This window comes from Sander lucioperca, chromosome 21, assembly GCF_008315115.2.
Source record: "Sander lucioperca isolate FBNREF2018 chromosome 21, SLUC_FBN_1.2, whole genome shotgun sequence".
Lineage (NCBI taxonomy): Eukaryota > Metazoa > Chordata > Actinopteri > Perciformes > Percidae > Sander > Sander lucioperca.
In genome coordinates this window covers 7,454,331-7,472,994 of record NC_050193.1, presented here as the reverse complement: position 1 = coordinate 7,472,994, position 18,664 = coordinate 7,454,331, and the positions used below count along the sequence as shown (strand labels likewise).

General features: G+C 40.3%; 1 protein-coding gene across 2 annotated transcripts in view; it reads right to left on the bottom strand.

Moving 5' to 3' along the window:
* gcgra (glucagon receptor a) overlaps positions 1-18,204 on the bottom strand; it is a 39,010-nt gene extending 20,806 nt beyond the window's left edge. For both annotated transcript variants that reach the window (XM_035996778.1, XM_031312668.2), the window contains exon 1: positions 17,869-18,204. The gene's annotated coding sequence lies outside the window, so the exon portion shown is untranslated. The remainder of the gene's footprint in view (positions 1-17,868) is intronic.
* Positions 18,205-18,664: the final 460 nt, after the last annotated feature.

The window sequence follows — 18,664 nt, the reverse complement described above, 5'->3', positions numbered from 1 at the left end:
CAGGAGCCGCTGTTTGACGAACAAACACTGTGATCAGAACCACATGATAAACCTGTCTAATTAAGTCCGGTGGTAAGTGGATCTGTTCAGGGAAATAAACAGATTTTAAGGACAAGGGAAAACAATCCCTTTCACTTCCTCTTGACACAATTTCTCCCCAAGGGAAATAAAAAAGTTTCTATACAAGACAAATCACACCACAAGGAGTAAAATAAGACTTATCAGAGTCACAAAACAGATCTAAAAAAAAGAGCCACAATTAACACAGGTCAATAATGTGACTGCTCCTGATATATGATGTATGTACTGTACAAGCGACTGATGGGATTATAAGAAATACCATGAACAAAAATAAGGAAATAAGAACAAAATAAACAATAGGGATGAGACATATAGAAAGAGATAGAGAAAAAAGACATAAAGGATGTACTGTAACTTACTTGACTTCCTTTCATTGTTGCCACATTCAGAGATATTCCCAATTTGCACTTTTTTCACACGCAAAAACCAGCGTCATTAAATGTTAAATATATATGTTCAGCAGAAGACCTTACACAAGCCCTCATACTCTGTAATATTTAATGTTTATGAGATAACTCTAAATAGACCTGCTGAATTATGAAAGGGATTGTGTGAGCCCTACACCATGTGACGTGACCTCTTTGTGTAGCCACATCTATTGAACGTCAAGCTCTTATGGATACTAGCAGCCAGTGTTTATGTGTAGTAATCCCCTGAGCTCCTCGTCGCTGCTCTGTCACTCCGCCATAAGCCTGGAATCTATCAAACACTTGGTTTATCATACACAGTGGCAAAGCTGCACAGCATAGTGGACCCCATACATAGATACAGTGAATCTCTTAAACCTTATTAAGCGAGGCAGTACAGCCCCAAAAAAAGGAGAGGCCGCAGGGGAAGAGTTCACACTGTGTGCTCAAAGGCTGCTTAATAAAAACACAGACATGGGACATTTAAAAAGAGGTAACTAACCATAACCTTGGATATTTTGCACATTAGTGCACTTGCAATCCTGCTCTGCATTCATGACTGAAAATGCACCATTAAATTAGGTAAAGAAGGTCAAGGAAACAATAAAGACAGTCAGTGCAGACGATGGTTTCATATGTTTTTTCTGCAGTTTCATTTTTATGTCACATTACATTACATTACATGTCATTTAGCTGACGCTTTTATCCAAAGCGACTTACAATTGCTATATATGTCAGAGGTCGCACGCCTCTGGAGCAACTAGGGGTTACCTGGATCTCCCACACCAAATACATGTGTCATATCCACTGTGCCATCACCAAACCAGTTGCTGTTTTTGCTTTTCTGAAACATACACATCACATCTCCTCCTGTGCATCAGGAAAGAGGGACTTTACAGAACCCCCACAGAAGCTTTAAACAGTCGTAAAAGCATTCATGCAGTAGATGTTGGTTGAATCACTCCTGTAATAGAGAGGATACGGCTGGTATTGTTATATTTTATTATTAGTACCACCAAATCCCCTGAGGAGAGATCATAAACACAAAATTGAATGTATACCACTAACAAGTCTGTGTAGCCTCAGTTTGATGTTTGCCCTCTGGGCCAAAACTTTATTGCTATAAGATTGTTTCACTGGATGACAAATTGCTTTGATACAATGAACATAACCTGTTATTCTGAAAGACCTCCACAACTGCATTTTCAATACCACCTGCTGAAAAGGGATATACGAGACATGTTCATTATGACATAAAGGGGGAACTCAGCTATAGAGAATGTACCAGGTTGTAAACATGTTTTATATTGCTGTAAAGCTGGGCATTTTAACATTGGGTCTATGGGAATTGACTCCCTTTTGGATCCAGCCTCAAGTGGCCACTCAATAAACTGCAGTTTTTGGCACTTCCGCATTGGCTTGATTTTTTTAAGCACCGGAGGTTGTTGCTTGGGCTAAACCACAGTCTATCTATGGGCTAAACCATGGATGTATAATAAGAACTGGATATGTTGTCGCTGCTCAAGCTTTGCTGTCTTTTTTTCCAGTGGCCACTCACAGTATTGCAACAATAAATTCCCCTGCAGCCCAAAAAGGATTTTCCCAAAAGGCCACAATTGCAAATATTTTGCCAGGACACCTCGAACTGCAAACTATGTTGATTAAGACTCTTTCTATTATATTTTTAATCAATGGACTTTTAATATTTTTAAAGCGATTTAAAAACCTGTGACGTCACAACAATGTGACCTGGCAATAAGAAGACATCCAAGATTGTTCATAGTTGTTAATCTTAAAGCATATTCTGTTGGTATAATGGGGGGGGGGTTTCCCACTGAGAAATATAAAGTAAATTAAGGTGATTTGTCTCGATTTCACTTGGCTCCCACAGTTCCCGCCCCTTCACTAATATATCCATGTTATCTCACTCCATTTCCACCTCTTAGCATCTGTATCATCATTTATCTAAATTAACTCAATTCCTCATTACCACTTGGGAGAGATAAGCAAAGTGATATATCTGCCATTCCATCTTCTCAGTTATACACACATTACGCTCTGCCACTCGCTCTTACTCACCTCTCAAAGACACCCACACAAACACACACTTACAGTGTAGATGCTTAAAGCCATCATTATGTAAACTTTGCCTCAAGTGTTCTGTCATTCTCCTAAAATAATTTTGGTTTGCCAGAGGTGTCTCCTTTGTGTTTTTTTCATGCATAGCTAAGTTGTTTTGTTTCTGTCTCCAGATGCTTGTTAGCAACAAAAAAACAAGGGTGCTTTAGTGTATTTCATTAAAAAACCGTCTCTGTGAGTGTAAGGCAAGTATGGTAACGCTTTTGTTCTGTTCTGAGCAGCAGAGATGCATAGGCCTCAAGTGACATGTATTCTCCCATGATGGGTTCACCTGTTGCAACTAAACCCACTTCTGAATGAAATAACCACACAAACAGTCTGGGGTCGCAGTAACAGACGTTATCTTCAGCCTGAGATACACAGAGCTGATCCATGAACGTGGACTGTATGTCGCCCAACGCTTCTTGCCTGGTTTGTTTTCAGACATTTAATTAGGCAGACAAGACCTACGGCGTTATTAGTTCCCGAGTCTGTACATCAGAAAAGAACATACAGTATAACACATCCTACCTCTAATCACTGCAGAGTACTGGCATGCACTAGGCAGCATCAACATCTTTAGACATTCATGAGAAAGTGTGGCAAACAAGATATTAATATGTCACGCAACAGCAAGCAGTAGTGAGAGCGAGGGAAGGAAAGCAGCTCCAATAGCTGTAGATGTAATATAGATCAAGAATGCTGAGAATAAATCCAAAACCGCCTACAGTCTATACATTTCATCTGGGGGGGTTCTGTGCTGAAAAAGTCGACTGACTAATCGTTAGGACTTTCATTAAAAAAATTATTATTTAAAAAAATATATAAGAATTTAACAGTATTTGATTTTGATATCAAAGAAACAAGAGAAAACTCAATAAAGCAGGGTGAAAATCAGATTATTAATAAAGCAAACATTTGCTGCCCAAATCAAACATTAACCAAATGTATTCTTCACTTTCTATCAGCATATTTTGACCTGTGCTTGGACACTGTTTACTGCAAGAGGGAAGCAAAGCAAGCTTTCGATGTGTGATGGATAGAAAATAAACTTTCTACTAATCTTTTTCTGGTAATTTTTTAGACACAAACTGGTTAAAAAAAAAAAAAATGAAATGATGAGCCTTGGAAGTAGTACAGCAGTACAACATAGCACAGTCAGTTTGCTGTAATAGAGATGTGTCACAGCTGCAGTTATGTCAGCCTGCAAAAACACTCCTGTTAGAAACACTTAGGTGGTTCTGTAATGCAGGTAATGTAGTTGGCAAACAGAGACTAATTAAGCAGTAAAACAGATGAGCACAAAATATACACATGCACACACACACACACACACACACACACACATGTTCGTTTACATCTATCCTAATGAGGACCCTTGACTGACTACATTTACTCCCAATCCACTAAACCTTAACCATCAGTGCTTCACGATGAGTCTTTACATTTACACAATTCTTATTTTACATCTAAGCTTAGGTCCTAACTCTAAAAAAAATGTATTTTGAGGAGGAATCACACACAGAAAAACTTTAGGCACATATCACTGCTGTAGATGGATGTATCTCCCTCAAAGCTTCGCTGGAGAAGTTACGCCCTATAGCGAGTGATAACCTAACCTTTGGATGGCTGTTGTGTGATGCTGTCTTGAGCTCTTGAAAGACCCTCTGCAGTTGAGCACGGGGCTGTGGAGAGCATGAATAATAGAAGCAGTGTGTTGATTTGTAATGAATATTTGAAGTGTTTAGTTTACATCAACGCAGCGTAGCTAATGGAAGCTCTTTAAAGCAGGAGAGGAGGTTTGACAGGTGTCGATGAAATTCTTCTAGATCTCTTAGTAATTACAGAGTCAATGTGATGAATCAAATCTCTTTACTTCATGTGACATGGCAAGACTTTCAGAGTGCCTTGCCTTATGTATGATCAAGTAAACAAAAGAACAACTAGCATCATGACAAGGCTGAGTCACTTATTCATCAATTCATCATGTCCAAATGCCAAAATCATTACATTGAGTACTAAATCTAAAATGTAAAATGTTCATTTCCCACACAGGAGAGAGCTGTAAAGGTGACAGCCAGGCATGAATCAGCGTGCAGAAAGAAGAAGCCAGCGAGTCGGTCAGCTACACACAGGTGATGGGGGTCATCAAAGAAAAATAAATAAATGCCCTGCTCAGTTCTGAAGGTGTATACACAGCATGATGAAATGCCAGCAGATAGTGCAACTTCAAACAGACTTCATGTTAAGACTCAATACAGACCAAATTTTAGAGGACACTCAATTGCATTCAACTGAAAAACTGATAATTTGACATGCCTGGTTATTGCATATTGCATATATATGCATATTGTTATCAGCATAATATGAAGGTTTAATGACTGAAAATTAATCTAATGATCTACTGATTTTAATACAATGTGAACTTTTCCACTGCTTGTTTGTGTCACATCTTTGCTCCGCAAGCCATTCACATGCATCTACAGCATGTGAGTTTCAATACAGAGAGGTTTTTAATGCATCACTTGGCCCAAAAAGACCTCACAAACTTGCCTCAAACTTTTTTTGCTCCAAGGATGGCAGTGTCAGTCTGCAGCAACTATAGTATGGATTGCCATGACATTTCATATAGACATTCATGTCACCCTCAGGATGAGTTGTAATCACTTTGGTGGTCACAATTTCAATTTGTAGAATACTTTGATTTCTAAGAAGAAAAAGAACATCAAAAACCAGCGTCAGCTGAACTTTGTGTTCAGTGCTACATAGAAAATGTTAGCATGCTAACACGCTAAAATAAGATGGTGAACATGATAAACATGGGCTTTGAGTAGGGCCGTTAGGAACGACTATAAACACTTTGGTTTGACGAGGTTGGACAAAGTTCATTGGACGTGAACTAATTTCCTAGCATGCCCCAACCTTAAGTCCTGTTTTTCCACAGAAACTGAAATTTTAGGAGCAGGGTGTGACATTACTGCAACATCCATCTCATAGATAACATAATTTACTGATGATGAAAAAAGAATCCATTTGAAGAGCAACAGAGTTTGATCACACACAGTATCTTATAATGCGCAGATGGCTGGCAGGATGCCTGTCAGACATGCATACATAATAATAATGTAAAAATTATTCTTGGAAAAGATGGGGTTTTTTTTAGTGAGCCAAAAACAGTATTTCAAAGTTTGTCAAATGCTTTTGTACAGAGGGTTGATTAAGTCACTAAAACCAACACTAAACCGTGTGGGCGTTTCCTGTATTTTTGTGACAGCCCTCAGCAAGGAGTGTGTATGTGTGTTACATGTGTGATGGAGGTCAATGTCTCCCGCTGTGTACACAGCATGTGGAGGCCCACGTCCCGCCCCTTGGGTCAAAAACACATGACATCAGCAGTCTCTTTGGTGACGCAGGAGGACTTGTTGTTTTTCAACTCTCACTAACAATTACCACCACTGAAAACTGAAGAGAAAGGCTTCATTCATTGGAAGGTAACAGACAAAAACACTCCTCTGGAAGATATTAGTCTGACACTACTTTGACACTGTGTGCAATTCAAATCCCTTCCTTTATGTCAGCCACCTGTTACAGCACTAACTACAAGCAGCACTGTAGCAGTGTTCACTCCTACAATCAATTAAGCACATTTGGTTATGTGGTGGAGGTTTAAGATAAGTGTTATGTTGCTCTCTTAAGGAAAAGTTTAAAAAATATGATGAAAAATCACCTAACAAAGACCATGAAGACCACAATTTTGAAGTAACAGAATTGTGTGTAGACCTACTTTAAAAGAACTTTCTTACCAAGAGTTGGATGAGAAGATTGATACACTCTCGTCATTAGGACTGATATCAATCTTCTCATCAAACTTTCAGTAAGAAAGCCAATGAGTGTATAACTTCCAGCTGTCCAACTTCCAACTGTCCAGCTGTTACATTAAGATTGTTGAAGGTTTTCAAATCACACCGCGGCACCTGAACAATCCCGGAAATGAAACATCGTCGATACAGACTATATTTAATGTGATATGACACGCTCTGCTCTTTTCTTTTATCTATCAATAAAACAAAAGTTGTTTCTTCCAGATGCATGTCTATGTCCTATATATTCTTATTTCATGTCTGTAGAGCATTATTCTGAAGTTATACACTTTGACTATCTCTCCCAGCAGTGGAAAAAATCTCCACTGTGGATACTGTATGTTGCAGTAACTCACCGTGTATGAACTGCACTCAGGCATACCATATCTTGTATCAAAATCACATACAGTACTCCTGTGCCTATACACAGCTCATGTGTATTTTCAAATTAATCTTTTCCCCAAGGCTGGAGGAAAAGTAAGCCAAAACTACCCCTGTGGTTTCATCATTTTTAAGTACTGGCACATTTTCTGGTTGAGGTCTATTAGCCAAATGATGATCTAAAGCTCTGTTGGAAGCAAATACTCTAAAGTCACAATCATTTCATGAGCAATTTAGTGAAAGGGTTGTTCGGCTTTACAGATTTTTTGAAGTGTTGAAAACAGAAAAAGAAACACTGTGTTGTGTAATGATTGACTGAGTTTCACTTCAACAGTTGCATACCCTGCTGGTTTAGAGCTTTGCAGTCAAAGCTACGGTGGCCGTATGAAACCCACGCAAATAGACAAAACACAAGCAAATTAAGAAAACATCTTCATAAATTTGACAACACATGCGCAGCACTTAGCAAACGCGCTGCAAATACACACAACACAACCAAATACACAAACGCTCTGCAAATACAGAAACGATGCAAAAAGAAAAGCACACAATCCCCGAAAACAAATGCAACAAAAAAAACTGCTGCATCCAGATTAAACAACGGAAGTTCTCCAGGCCTCTAGGGGGGGCGCTAAGTGGAACAGCTTGATTTTCTGCCCCACTGAGAGAGAGAGAGAGAGAGAGAGAGAGAGAGAGAGAGAGAGAGAGAGAGAGAGAGCCGGGGCATGTTCAATCTCAGAACGGTGTGCACCGTTGTGAAACGGTGTGCAACGGCTTTGAGATCATAGACTGTAAATATTAACACTATGTTTTATCGGAAGCATTTTATTAGCTGTGTTTGTCGCATGAGGACCCTTTTTAACGCAAACTACAGCGATTCTTTCCATTCTTTCAGATGGAAACACAATAACACATGCCTAGGGACATAAAATCTGTATGACAATCAGTCTGCTCCTTCTGGGTATTTTTTTTATTGGAAATTACTATAATCTAAAAACAATGTGCTTTTTTTACCCTAATTTTAGATTTATTCATTATTCCTGCTATTATTTGCTTTAACCCTTGTTTGTATGTTTTCATTTGTGGTGTGAAGCAATTGTAACTTTAAGAAAGATTGTTATTATATTAAATACTTAGAGACATCAAATTGTGGGACAAAAGCAACTGATGTCTTCGCCAGACTTTAAAAACGCTTTATGTGGAAACGTCTTTATACTTGTGTAATAATTTCACTCAAAAAGGCGAACAATCACAATAGAGAGAGTAGAAATGATTAAAAAATAAAATGTTCACTCTAAAATGAACGGTGGACCAGAATTTACAGCCAATTTGTTTCTGGCTGGAGGGAAGTTGTCATGTGGACAGCGTGCGACCCAGGGCCAATGGTAAAGGCATGGTTGCGACAGTTTCCAGTTGAGCAGTTGATGAGATAAAGTGACTGTTGTTTGTGCTCTGTACTGGGATAATAGGCCGTGTTGGGGAGAAAAAGGAGCTACACTTGACCCTCGACCCACACATGTTGCGAGAGAGGAGGGGTTCTTTTTAATGCCTCGTAGTGTGGATCTGAGCAAACAGCAAATGGCTCAATACCGTTACCTCCTCCAGGGTTTACAAAGCAGTTCAGAGAAAAGTAAAACCTTTTTGTGTTCTTTTATCTTCCTGTGTCTGCCTGGTATTGAATCTCCTGTGTTGAATGTTTTAACTCTACCCTGCATGGAAATGTTTCTGTGTGCACTAAAGAAAAGAGGAATTTACTTCCCACAGGACTGTCAGGTTAAGTGAGATTTGAGCCAGATATGAACACTTTCAAACTCTCAAATCTGATCTACAACTTGACCAATAGCGAGAACAGAACCGTGAACAGTGCACATGACCCCTGTTCAGTCAACACTGGAGCATGTAGGTCGTTCATTAGTGAGTAATCATATAAGCCACATTGAGCCTGATTGAGTGATTCATCTTGGAGCAAGACAGCACAAGTGATGTGTTTCCATCATCACAACCCACTGGCTGCTCTCAGGCCAACATGACTTATCTGAGTCCTCTGACATAATTCCAGTCATGACCTCTGGAGTATGAAGCTAGATATCTCAGTCCATCGACAACTCATAAGCTCTGATTGAATTTAATGGGCAGGTTGATTGTCTGTAGAGTGCTATTTACCAGAGACCCAAAGAAGTTAGGTTTAAGTATTAACATATGGGAGGGAGCACTAAATTATTATTGGTCCACCTGATTGAGCTCAAATATCAAAGGCGTTTTGCTTTCCACTCTCACTCCCATTCCTTGTTAATTTTTTATAATCAAGGGCGTTGACAGTTTAATTTTTGGGACTTCAAAATACTAATAATATATCACAAAAGTTGCTGTTTTTATTATGCAATCCTAGGTAGGTCACCCATAAAAGAACCAATGTCTTGTTTCATCCTATCTGACATTTCATGCCAAATTAAGCAACACAGACTTTGGAGCATGACATCCTATAATGCCTGCAATAAAGTTTCACTCTTATCAGCTCTGTGTGCCTTGAAGTCTTCAAAATGGAGCTGTTTATTAAATTTTACAGTCAAACTGAAATTAAAAAGAAAAACCTAAGAAATCAGTGTGTGGGCGTGAGTTTTTCGTTCTGACTGACTATGCTGGTACTGTAATTTGATAGGTCAAATGTCTGTGTAGGCGGGCCCAAAAAATAATTCATTAAATCCTACATGGGCAGTGAACCAGCTGGGGTTGTTAGCTGTTGCTTTTTGCCATCTGTGATTTGAGCACTCTGGGCTAGATGTACGTACATTTGCGAAAGTAGCGTTATCAGCGCCATGGCCAACCTGCAGAAAGCACACGCCGTGATACATCAGCTTATGTCGTATTTACCAAACCTGCAGTTCATCGGGTAATCAGCGCCTTTCTCCGCCCACTATACCATAAATTGTGCGCATTTAAAAGCGCAATTGAATGGCCAATGTCAAAAAAAAAAGAAATCCTGCTTGATGTGTGTCATTTCGGCATTAGTGGTGGGGAAATGTATGTATTGACTAGTGCGCTGTAGCAAAGTGTTAAGTACTTGCGCTATGATACGGCTGAGTGCAGACTGCGATATATGTTTGAAATTATCCTGATGCCAATATTTGTAATGTAACGAGGAGTTTAACAACTGCTGGAATGGAAGTGAACGCTGAGTCAGAGATTCAATGTCATCTTTGATTTCTTCCAGTAACTGTAATATGGCTGCTTAATCTGTAATGCTTAATGATTTTGTGTTCACTCAACTGAAAAAGTGTGATCCTTGTGGCAAAAATCTTTTAAGTTCGTCTCCTTGGCCTATGTCTTCGTCTTGCTCGGATTACTGCTGCCATTTCACCAGGAGGCATATGCGAAGAAACTCGCTTGTGCCTGGTTTACACCTGCTTTTAAGAGGCGGAGAATTTTCACCGCAAAATAGAGGCGCGCTTTCACAGGCGTTTTTTGTACATACCACGGAATACATAATTAGGCGCACTTTACGCTTCCCCTCCTATCTCTTTATGGGAAACTCCCACTTTCCCCTTGACCCTCCCGTGAATGCCTATGCATGACACGGAAAAGCACAATTTGCCATTTTCAGCTCCCGCGACAGGCAGTCTGCGCTTTTACCTTGCTTTTACGCGCACGTTGCGAAACAAATACGCCTGAAGTGGGCGCAAAAGCGTTAGTACATCTGGCCCTCTGTATGTTACTCCATCTGAACATTTTTATTTTCTGAGTGAAATACAATGTTATCAGCACTATGGGTCCTTCCAAATGTTAAATGTTGTAGCCAGATGTCTTTCATCACTAATAACTGAAAAATTCAAGAAAAACTTCTTGTATCAACATTCGTGGGCTTCAGTCAATAGCGCACCATGGAAACTGGCAACATCTCCTAACAACGCCCTCAAATGTCAATCTAACACTGTCATAGGAAAACACCTCCCCAGAGACAAATATGTCCAAAATATGAATTTATTCTCTATAAAATAAATATGCAAAATAGCCACACTGTCATTTTAGTTAAACATAAATTTAAGGTATACAAATTTCTGTTTGAATTATATTGGGGCCTGTATGTTACAATGTGTGAACCAATATTGTGCTTACGTTATAATGATACTTGAAATACGAAAGGCATTGTTTGGTACTTCTTCCATCCATCCATCTTCTTACGCTTATCCGGTAACGGGTCGCGGGGGTAGCAGCTCCAGCAGGGGACCCCAAACTTCCCTTTCCCGAGCCACATTAACCAGCTCCGACTGGGGGATCCCGAGGCGTTCCCAGGCCAGGTTGGAGATATAATCCCTCCACCTAGTCCTGGGTCTTCCCCGAGGCCTCCTCCCAGCTGGACGTGCCTGGAACACCTCCCTAGGGAGGCGCCCAGGGGGCATCCTTACCAGATGCCCGAACCACCTCAACTGGCTCCTTTCGACGCGAAGGAGCAGCGGCTCTACTCCGAGCTCCTCACGGATGACTGAGCTTCTCACCCTATCTCTAAGGGAGACGCCAGCCACCCTCCTGAGGAAACCCATTTCGGCCGCTTGTACCCTGGATCTCGTTCTTTCGGTCATGACCCAGCCTTCATGACCATAGGTGAGGGTAGGAACGAAAACTGACCGGTAGATTGAGAGCTTTGCCTTCTGGCTCAGCTCTCTTTTCGTCACAACGGTGCAATAAATTGAGTGTAATACCGCACCCGCTGCGCCGATTCTCCGACCAATCTCCCGCTCCATTGTCCCCTCACTCGCGAACAATACCCCAAGGTACTTGAACTCCTTCACTTGGTACTTCTTTGATTTCATAATAATCAAAAACAGTTTTTCTGCAGAAACTAGTTCTCTGTAGCAGCAATTCTACAATGAATAAACAGGATTCCCCTTTAAAGGATGAGCCATTATTAATGACACCAACATTATCAGCTAGCAGGTATTGATTTAAAATATGAATGGATAAATTAATCTCTCTACTTCCCTTAACAGCTTTATGCTGTGCCAGCTTTAACTACAGTCACTTTTGAACCTCATACAGACTGGAACGATATCTAATCCTCAAACTGTTCCTTGTGGGACTTTCTCAAACAGTTTTAGGCTGGATTTAAATGTTTCGGGTGCCTGGCTGATAGTCAAAGGGAATGTGGTGAATCTTCGTGCTGTGAGGCTGAAATAGCAAGCCTCATACAGAACCAATAATGAAATGCAGAGATACATTGGGTTTCTGCAGAGCATTGCATCTCTGGTCATGCTTTATTTACGATATTAGGTTTCTTATGTTCAGTGTGTGTGTGTGTGTGTGTGTGTGTGTGTGTGTGTGTGTGTGTGTCTGTGTCTGTGTCTGTGTCTGTGTCTGTGTGTGTGTGTGTGTGTGTGTGTGTGTGTGTGTGTGTGTGTGTGAAAAAGTGGAAAACAGAGTGACGCAATGTTTTCTGACTGTGGAAAGAAAACACTTTCTAAAACACAAATATATATATATATATATATTTTAAAAACCATTTAAAAAAAACTTTTTAGCTCATTTTGATGACAAAAGCTCATGTGCTGTCCTTTTGACCGGCGCTGCAGAAACAATTCGGCCTGTCTGCCATGCGGGGCGTACAACTCTGTCAGTTTGATTAATCTTGTCGTTTTCCCACTGCAGAGCAGGCAAAACAGTGTCTGGATTTGTTCACAGGGGCAGGAAGGTAAGCCGTTGGCAGCCACCCATACCAAAGTGAGTGATGGAATGTGTTGCATCAGGGCACTGCTCAAAGCACAATCTGCTCTGGTCTATATGACGTGTTTAGCCTGATGTATCTCGCTGAAAGCATCCATTAAAATCCCCAACAATGCTGTAAGGTAACCACTGTGTGCGTCCTCCACTTTCACCAGTGATTTCTGTTGCTATAGCAAGTGTATCTGTTTATTGCTCAATAAAATAATTAATTCGATTTTCCCCTAGAGGTAAAGAGCTTGTTTCGAGAAGAGGTTTCATTAAAGGAACTGAGAGTTGCTCTGGCACACTGTTGGGTATACTTGGGATAATTTAATTAACTCTTAACTTATCCGTTTAACCCAGCACGTGCCTAGAAGTTAGGACATCAAAATCACCTATCAAACCGTGGCTCAAAGCAACGTGGGTGTCAATGTCTATTCAATAAGCAGTAAATGTTTCCTGCTGCTAACAGGAAGGGATTGGTTCTGATCCTTCCCATTCAATTGTGTATATAAATACTGTATGTGTTCATAGACAGTATGTGTGTGTGTGTGTGTGTGTGTGTGTGTGTGTGTGTGTTAAAAATGTGCTTTTTGATATTTGAATGGTAGCAATGTGGTCGGCTCTTGTTTTATTCAATATCATTTGATTCAAGAAGGTCAAACGGTATAAAAAAACTATTGAAAACATTTTTCTACACCACTAAAAAAATCAAAGTATAAATTGCAGATTGGCGAGAGTACAATTTTTGTTTACTTACTATTTTTTGGCTCAAGAGGTGACTGCATAATCTCCAAGGGGATAATTTTTTGCATGTATTTGCATGTTATTATTTAATTTGTGTTTGCTCACGTAACTATTTAGTGTGTACACATACACACATACATGTGTGTTTACAGACAAGGTACTATGAGTTGGATGGCACACATGGCTAAGTGGAGCCCAGCGGCGGTATCCAGACCGACTCTTATCGCCTCTCTGTAACAATCCAGAGTGACAGCTCTTTGTAGTGGAAGCTATTCTTAGCTTGGGTCCTGGGTCCATCGCAGGAGTCCATTGGAACCGGAGTCTGTAGATCAGCACAGGACGTCTGTACACACTTGACGGCTGCTGACACTTACAATCCACTTCACACCTGTCCTCCGCACCACCACAGGTCATCATCCAGCTGAGGATCTCCTGATCATCTCTCTCTTTAGTTCCGTCTCTTTTGTTTGATCGCTCAGTCTGTCTCTTTGTCTCTCTGCAATTTGTTCATGTCTCTTTCTCCTTCAGCTCTATAATCTGCACTACAGCCGATGAAAAGTAGACAGGAGCACAGCAAGAGATAAGCAAAACCAATGTGTTTCTCTCTTCTTAACTATTCATCTCTCTCTCTCTCTCTCTCTCTCTCTCTCTCTCTCTCTCTCTCTCTCTCTCTCTCTCTCTCTCTCTCTCTCATCTCGTTATGACTTATGCTCAGGAAACTACAAAAGGCAGAGAGACATACGAGATATGTCATCCTTTTTCCTTTCTCAAGCGTTAAGTCTGTCTTTTGTTCACCTCTCTTTAACTTCAATCTTGCAACGTGCCACTCGTGTAGTGCAAAACATCATCATGGGCTGACCAAATGCATTTTCAAGTGTTAGATAGAAACGTGTCTTCCCTCTTTTCAGAGTTAAATGCTTGAATAGTGGCCATCAACTGTGAAGATGTACAGTACACTTGAGTCCAGAAACTCAATTGATCTCCGTCATCCTTCCATCCCATCTTTGATTTGATTTGTTCCTCACTGAACGCCTTCACCATATTTCTCCAGCAGCCACAGTTACCGCAGACACAAAGCTGAATGTTTACAGAAAAAAAAAAATCTTGTCTCGGCAGCCTGAGTACTCAGCGAGTTACAGATCAAAGACGTGCCAGACAAGGAAACAAGAAGAGCCCTAAAGTGCTTTGCAGACAGAGCTGTGATATATGTGCATTATGGTTCATAAAGGTTCACTTTGGTTTAAATCGAGATACACAATTAAACATGTTGTACCGATTTAACCCATATTATTTTGACATGTGTGTTAGCTGTTGCAATTTTTCAAGAGAAAGAGAAAACATTAATAAGCCTGGGGAAGGCCTTGCTTTTTTACAAAATGAAACATAAGTTCAGCCAACACCGCCACAATCATTTTTTTACAGTCCCTTATTGAGTTGTAAAAGTTTATTATCTTAAAACAGGTTAAAATAATGGCACTGCTGTACGACTATTTCTACTTTAATACAAATTACTTTCTTTCAAGATGTTTATATAAAAAACATTTTCTTGATTCTTTCACAGTGATTTTTCAATATTTGAACACTCATTTCTAGGCAAAGTCGTGAAAGATCTGTCTTGAAGGTTGAATGTAAGACCAGTTAAGCTTGTTTTATGGTTCTGCGGAGGCTCCACGCAGAGCTTTCGCCGTAGCCTACGTAAGTGGCCTGATGTTTATACTTGTGCGCTGGTGTGTGCATCGAGCCGGCATGTGTGTGTGTGTGTGTGTGGGGAGTGGGTGATAGAGCGAGGGATCAGTGAGAGAGTGACGGTGATTAGCTTCAGAGCGAGTAGACTCTAGAGTCATAGTGAGAGAAAGTGTCAAGAAGTTTCTCCCCTGTGTTTTCTGACCACGGTGGGAAATCTGTAGCAGGAAAAGTTAACCCTCTCCTTGATTTCATGTTGTTTATGGAGAAGGAGAACCAGGAAATGAGTCAGTGGAAATGCAACGCTACCAAGCCACGGACGAGCGACGTGCGTCGCTGCAACGTGCGTCGCTGCAACGTGCGTCGCTGCAACGTGCGTCGCTGCAACGTGCGTCGCTGCAACGTGGTTGCTGCAATGTGTAGTTACATTTTTCGAGAGGTGCACATCAGGCTATGGCGTAGGGTCCGGCGTAGACCCAGAGGGGTCTGCGGGGTACGCCGTCGATTCGACACAGAAGCATAAAACGGCCTTTACACTTTGAGACTGTTGCTTGCCCTGTCATCATGTATGACATACAAAGGTCAACTGTAACACCTGTTATTATTTATCTCTGTGGCTTACTGCGGAGATAACATGCACATGTAGAGATTGGTTGAGACCACAACCACCTCACTCTAACAAAGTACACATCCACAACATTTGCTATCAGCAGTAAAGTGATATAACATCAAAGGTGATCATTGTGGGAAAAAAGCTTTTGTTTTCTAGACAGAAATGTGCAACAGGAATAGGTTACCATATAAGCACAATTACTTTAATGACAAATCTCAGCTGAGATCACACTACATGATACAGATGCTGTTTTTCTCAAGGCACAACATTACACAGACAGAGAGAAGAAGAAGAAGAGTAGAGTTACAGTATTTGAATATCAGTACATCTTTTCTCACATGAAGTCTGTGGAAAAGAACTCCTGAGGCTGGAGTCAGAGAGTCTCATATGGCATACAGTTCTGACATACAGCACTCTTAAGAGTGAAAAGATCAGAAAGCACTCACTGCTATCAGTTTTAGCCCCTTGATGCCAGATCAAAGGCAGCTTTTCAAATGCATAATGTGTTGCATGCATTTGAGGGTCAAATTAGATGTAGCCTGTGAACAAATGCAACCTTAATCCCAAATTGATCATTCAACATTTTCATCCACATATACAAAATGGAACTCACAACTAAGAAAAGTTCACCCAGCTGATTGTAGTAGCACTTAGAAAGCATACGATTACTTTATGCATCTCAAAACTGCACTAATGTCTGTTTTGTATGCATTGAAGCACCTGTACCGCCCGCTAATGTTTGCAAATTACCACTAAAGACAGCATACAGCAAGACATCACTTATTCATAGAGCGCATCTGTATGCGAGGCTTCAGCAAGAAGTGTGCATCTCTTATGTCACTGCAACAGATGTGTTAGTTTAGTAAAGAATGTTTGTTTAGCTATGTGTAAGAGGTGTTTACCTAACAATAGGCACATTTGCTAGCCACATTCTGTGCAGTGAAATACAATATGCACAAGGGACTGAGACATGTTCTCTCACTTGGTCTAATTAGGATCAAAATCCCTCCCAGACAATTAACTCCCCAAACAATTAAATTATGTATTCAGTGTTAAAGTGACACAGAGAAGCACTAATATGTTTATTCTGCCTGGTATATGATTAGACATGTTTTTCTAATGTACAGCACAGGATGCCCATGATAAATTTGCCTTAAAATTGCAAACTCAATCGTAAAACAAATGTATAAATAAAAAAACGGAAACATGTCATGTTGAAATTTTTTTTAAAGTCTTAGTTGTTTTAGGCTTGAATAGGTTTCATTATACTGTGTTAGAAAAGCAACTCTTTGCACAAAGAAGGCAGAATAACTCAGTTATTCAAAACAATGTTTATTTGTTAGATAGTATTTTGTTCCACAATCCTAATCTTACATTTAGGATATCCAATGTGTTTGGGTTGAAAGAGCTTATGTGGTCTGTAGAGTGCACTGCAGCCTTTGTTATACTTTGTACACAGGGTGGACATAACACCAAAAACCCATTACCACAGAATGCAATGCACAAAATTTACAACATCAAAATGACTCTGAAGTTCAATCGTACCTCTCATGTATTGTATTTGTAATATTTCCTGCAAATATATCATCTGTGTTTATTATTATGTTCATCCCTATGGAGCCAGATTCTTTTTTGCAGCTCATTAAGCAGCTACATTATTATGTAGTAAAGTAGGTTAAACAGATGTGCCTGGACGTTTGTTTAATAAGAAGAATATGTTTCGTTAATGCAGCAATAACTGATCTTGTAACTAAATTATGGTCATGTTTTTCACCAGTTCTGAAGCCCAGATAAACGTCTTTTTATTGTAAAGGACATTGAATATAAACTGCATTACAGTATTCGTGAACAGTGAGGGTCACATTTACCTTGTAATCCACTTAACTGAAACACACAGACAAGGAGCAGCAGACCAAGTAGGCTAAAGATCCCTAGGATTGTTTAGATAGCACGGCATTTCAACAGGAGCAATAAGTGACACTGCAGTTGCTGGAATTCTGATTTCAGAAATTAAACTGTGTCCTAACATGTAGCCTACCCCACGACACTAGCACAAGCCTAATGGCCAATAATGTGTCTGCGGCTCTCAATAATGAATTTGTAAACTAAGTCGTATCTAGTCGCATTTCGAACTAAAACATATTTACAATCTCCCTATAAAGTCGAAATTCTATTGTGAGATTTGCAGCTTAAAATGTGTTTCAAAGTAAGTGATACTGCAGTTCACTTGACGCACACGTGGAAATATCATCAAACTAGATGAAATAAATAGAAAACAAATTACCGTTGACAGCACGGGATTCCGCTGATTTCCACTTCGCTGCTGCTCATCTTCTGGGGAGCATCTGGCTGACAGTATTTCCTCTCAGTTCAAGTGACTCCGCTGTAATCCAACTTTCAAAATAAATAACCGCCTGTGTTCTGCTTCGGATAAAGGTCCAGTGTCCTGTCAGCGGCTGCAGAGAAGTGAACTGTTTCTGGGTTTAAATGCAATGGGTTAACATGGAAATAAAATTTAAAAAGTAACCTAAACGGTTGAGCTCTGTGGTTGTAGTTGGCACTGGTGGCTAAGAGAGCGCGAGCCGCACTGCTGCTAACTTGCGCTCTATACCAGTGTAGCCTAAACCCAGGACCAGGGGTGTGTGTGTGTGTGTGTGTGTGTGTGTGTGTGTGTGTGTGTGTGTGTGTGTGTGTGTGTGTGTGTGTGTGTGTGTGTGTGTGTGTGTGTGTGTGTGTGTGTTTAGTTCTTGACAGTTTTTTGCTGAAAGAAGGACTTCTGGTTTATTGTTGGCTTGTTTGATGTTTGTTTGTTGTCTATACACTGTTTGTGCATGGAGGGCACTCTATAAATGTGATGCAAAACATTAGTTAAAAGAAAAGATTGATATTTTGGGAAATAAGCATATTCACTTTCTTGTCATGAGAGGCTCAAATAGCCTAAGCTGCTACCAGCAGCCAGTTAACTTAGCTTAACAAAGTTTGCCACCAGCACCTCCAAAACTCAATTAACGGCCTCGTATCTTGCTAATCTGAACAAAAACAGTTCAATCAGGAGAGACTTCATTTTGAGGTTTAACACT